The sequence below is a fragment of the Mus caroli genome, chromosome 11, assembly GCF_900094665.2.
Source record: "Mus caroli chromosome 11, CAROLI_EIJ_v1.1, whole genome shotgun sequence".
Taxonomy (NCBI): domain Eukaryota; kingdom Metazoa; phylum Chordata; class Mammalia; order Rodentia; family Muridae; genus Mus; species Mus caroli.
Genome location: NC_034580.1, coordinates 49,734,883 through 49,739,865, shown reverse-complemented (window position 1 = coordinate 49,739,865; position 4,983 = coordinate 49,734,883). Strand labels below are relative to the sequence as shown.

Below are 4,983 nucleotides of genomic sequence, written 5' to 3'. Positions count from 1 at the left end.
AAAAAAAAAAAAAAAAAAAACAAATAATGAGTTTATTAGAGTATTGTCTAGGGGGCTGGAGAGATGGCTCAGTGATTAAGAGCACTGGCTGTTCTCCCAGAGGACCCAGGTTCAATTCCTGTGCCCACATGGCAGCTGGCACTGGAACTCTAGTTCCCAGTGGTCTGACACTCTCACACAGACATACATGGAGGCAAAACACTAATGCACATAAAATAAAAAATAAAAATATTTTAAAATTGTTTATAAGATGTAATACACAATGTGATGTGGTACTATCTTTTATACTCTTTTTAAAATTCATTGTGTGTGTGTGTGTGTGCGTGTACGTGCGTGTGCATGCGTGCATGTGGATTTGTGCATGTGAGTGCAGAAGCCTGTGGAGGCTAGAGGTGTCAGATCTCCTGGAACTAAGAGTTATGTATGATCATAACCAGACTGAATTGGGTGCTTGGAGCTGAAGTCAGGTCCTCTGGAAGAGGGAACAGTGTTCTCAACTCTCCAGCCCCCAGTCTTACTATCTTAAAGAAATATAAGTGGGGCTTAAAGAAATATTAACTGGGGCTGGCCATGATCATGTACATGTTTTAATACCAGCACCCAGGAGGCAGAGGTAACCTGGTCTACATAGTGAGTTCTAGGACAGCCAGAGCTATGTAGAGAGACCTCCATCTCAAACAAAACAAAATTTTTTTTTTTTGTTTTTTGTTTTTTGTTTTTTGTTTTTCGAGACAGGGTTTCTCTGTGTAGCCCTGGCTGTCCTGGAACTCACTTTGTAGACCAGGCTGGCCTCGAACTCAGATATCCGCCTGCCTCTGCCTCCCGAGTGCTGGGATTAAAGGCATGCGCCACCACGCCCGGCGAAAACAAAATATTAAATGGGCCTGAGAGGTTAAAATATGTACTTCTCTTGCAAGCAGCAGAACTCAAGTTCTGCAGGTCCCCAAACCCAGATCATAGTGACTGGCTCCAAGGGGTGTGACACCCTCCCCTCCACTCTGACCTGTATTCACATGTGTGTGACTACACATATACACACAGTTAAAGACAAAAGCAAAGTATAAAATAACTCTAGACCTAACTCCGTTTTAAAGAATATGAATGGAGGTTTAAAAATAATTTTGAGACGGGGTCTCGGGCTGGTGAGATGGCTCAGTGGGTAAGAGCACCCAACTGCTCTTCCGAAGGTCCAGAGTTCAAATCCGAGCAACCACATGGTGGCTCACAACCATCCGTAACAAGATCTGGCGTCCTCTCCTGGAGTGTCTGAAGACAGCTACAGTGTACTTACATATAATAAATAAATAAAATCTTTAAAAAAAATAATAATTTTGAGACGGGGTCTCATATAGCTTCGATTAACCTCAAACTATATTCTGAGGCTGACCTAAAACTTTTGATCCTTCTGCCTTCACCTTCCCACCTGGGGTTGGGATTACAGACAGGTGTGCACCCTGTGCCTGCTTCAGGGGGAAATCAGCTCTTGCTGGTGATGGAGGGGCACTCCGTGGGAGCGTGAGCTTCCAGCCACACACAGCTTACATAGATTTTAAAAAACAAAAACAAAAAACAAAAACCAGGAAAGTGAAAAGACTAATGTTTTAGCTGGGGTTCCCAGGGACAAAGATGCTCGTGGGAGGTTTAAACTAGAGAACTCTTGGGAAGTGAAGAGGACAAGATGGAGCAGAGCCTGGGGCTGAAATGACCTTCAGAATCTGGTCACACTAAAGCAGGAGGTTGGGACTCCGTGTCCTGGCACCAAGGCCTGGCCTGCTAGGAGAGAAGCAGAATCTCTGAGCAGAGAGCCATGCCAGTGAGCCTTGAGCCAACACTCCCTGCAGCTGAGGAGAGAAGGCTCCTGCAGGTCTCTGCGTCACATCTCAGGAACATAAACCGTGCTTGCCATCACTGCCTCTGATGCCAGAGGCGCCTGAGTGTTTCTCTGAGGAGCATGGAGTCTGTGAGGTAAGAAGCTGGGTACAAGCCGAGAGCCCTGTGAATTAAAGCTCCTTCCAGTCATCCGTTCAGCTAATGGTTTTCTCGTTTGACTTACATGGGAAAAAAAAAAGAAGTCCACTAAAGGGTGATCAGGAGACAGGACTCTAGGCATGGTTATGTCACTGAAAACGGTGTGTTTGAGGAAAGCATGAGTGTGGTCCCCCTGGGGACTTCTGGTTATCTTGCCTAATGTGCATAGAAGCATGAGTCCTTACCCCTAAGCACTTAGAACAGAACAAAACAAAACTGATGCTATGCTAGTTAGAATTATTTTAAATTTTTTAAAAATTAGTTTTTGGGGAGGAGATGGTCACATTACACGACACGTGTGAAGGTCAAAGGACAACTTCCAGGAGTTGGTGCTCTCCTTTCATCACTCGGGTCCCAAACATCAAACTCAGGCTGTCAGACTTGGCAGCAAGCATCTTTACCCTCTGAGCCCTATCAGCAGCCCTAGTTGGAATTATTTTAATAGAACCCCACCGCACCTAGCTCTATACAAAAGTGAAGAGAATGAGCCAGAGATTCCGCTCACATGACAGACACTTGCCTAGCGTGCGTGAAGCCCGAGTTCCATCTCTAGCGCTGCAGAGACAAGCTCAGAGGTTCAAAAGTTCAAAGCTAGTCTTGAAGATGAATTAGAGAAGGAGAAAAACATCTATTAGGAACACACATGCAGCCTCACTTCCTACTTAACTCAAGAGACTATTTTCCTGGCGATAACCTACCAGGCAGAGCTTACTCAGCATCCCCAGAGGGGAAATGGTGAGGTTTGTTGTTGTTGTTGTTGTTGTTGTTGTTTTGTTATTGATGATGATGTTTTTTTGTTTTTTGGTTTTTTTTTTTATTTGGTTTGGTTTTTGGTTTTTCAAGACAGAATTTCTCTAGGTAACCCTGGCTGTCTGGGAACTCACTCTGTAGACAGGCTGGCCTTGAACTCACAGAGATCTATCTGCCTCAGCCTCCCCAGTGTTGGGATTAAAGGCCTGTATCATCACCACAGGACAAAATGCTGACAGTTAAACCAACAAGGAAGATGTGTTTCCCTGGCTTCTCATTGGTTTATGGCTTAGACCAGTTGTTGATACGCGCTTATAAAGAGCACAGAGTCATAGACTAAGAACAGGCAACATTGTAGTTTGTGACGTTACCAGTCCTTGATGCAGATTTTCTTAATCTCAATCTCATGTGCCTGTTTCCCCACTCTACTCCCAGAAACCAAGAAGCCTATAAACCCCAAGAAAGAGACTAGTCTAACCAGCGCCCCCTACTGGAGGATGGGAACATGATGCCTACTAGAGGTGTCTGAACTATGTCCCTCAACAGAAAACCACAATGAAGAAAACCAACTGTTTCACTGGAAGACTAGAGGCTGGTCTTTGCAGAGTGTAGAGATGTGTACTGAAGTTACAAAGAATGAAGCCAAGCATTCAGCATTTACCACACAGTCTTTTAAGGTCAACCCTGGAGTAAGAGGGATTTTACCCCTAAAGTGAGGTAAGCAGGGGCTGGAGCTATAGCTGAGTTGGTAGAATTCTTGCCTAGCATGCACAGGGCCCTAGGCTTGATTCCCAGCACTTCATATAGCAGGCGTGGTGTTACACACCTTTACCCCCAGCACTAAGAAGGGAGCAGGAAGGATCAGGAGTTTATACAGTCATCCTCATTAGAGAGCAGGAGCCTGGGCTAAAAGATCTTGCCTGAGGTGTGGAAGAGGGACAGATAAGCAGGAGGCTCCAACAGTTCCCACCCATCCCTGAGGTAACATTCGTTGCTCAGTCTGCAATGGTTAGAAACTCCAAGTTCCTGGTTTCCAGGCGTCTGCATTGTCTGGAGAGCACAGCCTACTTTGCTTTCTAGCACGTAGGCTCCTGTTGCCTGCTGCTACTTTGAAACCTCTAAGCCTTGTTGTAGAGGAACAACCCAGCCCTGCAAAACAGCCGGCTGGCCTCAGCTACCCACCCACAGCCTAGGAAACAGCCTGGCAGCTTGGGCAACCAAGGTCCTAGGAAGCAGATGTGTGGCCTCCTCACCCACCCACAGACCCAGGAAGCAGCCCAATGGCCTTCCATAACTGGCTTGACTTACCAAGGCCCCCTGAAAAAACAGGCAGGCAGCATTATGACTCTGCCTTCAGTCCCAAGAAGCAGTTGAACAGCCTGTTCTCAGCTCAGCCTAATTACAAAGTCTGAGAAACACCAACCACACACTCACCCTCAGCTCCAGGAAGCAGCTGAACAGCCTTCCTCTAGCAGATCAGGGATTCGCTTCTCTGAAAAGTCACCCGTGTAGGCTCCAGGCACTAACAACATCAGTGGGTCACTAAGGAGAAAGCTGTGCCACACTCTCTCTGGTCCACCAGGACAGCCCAACCCTCACATGCCCATAGGAACTGACGGGCATGGAATACCTGCATCCAGGCACATCACACCCAGAGCTGCTGGTGGGCCATCTCACACTAAACAGCTGCATCCCAGCTGGTTGTGATACACCCCAGCAGAGACAGTCAGCACATGCAGCATTACCCCTGGGAATTGGAGCAGAACTACACCCACGATACATTGAAGCTTCTGCCTACAGCCAGAGTCAGCACAGCCTGTCCAGCCAATACATACAAAGCCCTGGGAGAAAGCCTTTTACTCTCTATGCAAGTCACCCAGTAAAGGTGGCAGAGGCAGCAGATTCACTAGACACACATCAGTGAAGGGACACAGAAGGCACACACCTGTAATCCTAGCACATAGGATATAGAAGCAGGACAATCAGGGATTCAAGGTCATCCTCAGCTACATCCAAGCCAGCCTGGGCCATGTAAGATCCTGTCTCAAACCAAACAATGACACAAATGAATGTACATTGGTTGTATCTTTCCACTTACATTTTTGGGTATTCGAAACATGCTAGTTAATACATTTTAAAATCTAGAAGTCATAGACTTATAGAAGTCAGGTTGGTGGGTAACTTTTTTTTTTTTTTTTTTTTTTT

The 4,983-nt window shown here is 46.2% G+C and overlaps 1 protein-coding gene across 1 annotated transcript in view; it reads left to right on the top strand.

Moving 5' to 3' along the window:
- Positions 1-4,983, top strand: part of Lyrm7 (LYR motif containing 7) — a 27,783-nt gene that overhangs the window by 20,133 nt on the left and 2,667 nt on the right. Inside the window, exon 6 of the transcript XR_002379152.2 lies at positions 3,214-3,495. The gene's annotated coding sequence lies outside the window, so the exon portion shown is untranslated. The remainder of the gene's footprint in view (positions 1-3,213; positions 3,496-4,983) is intronic.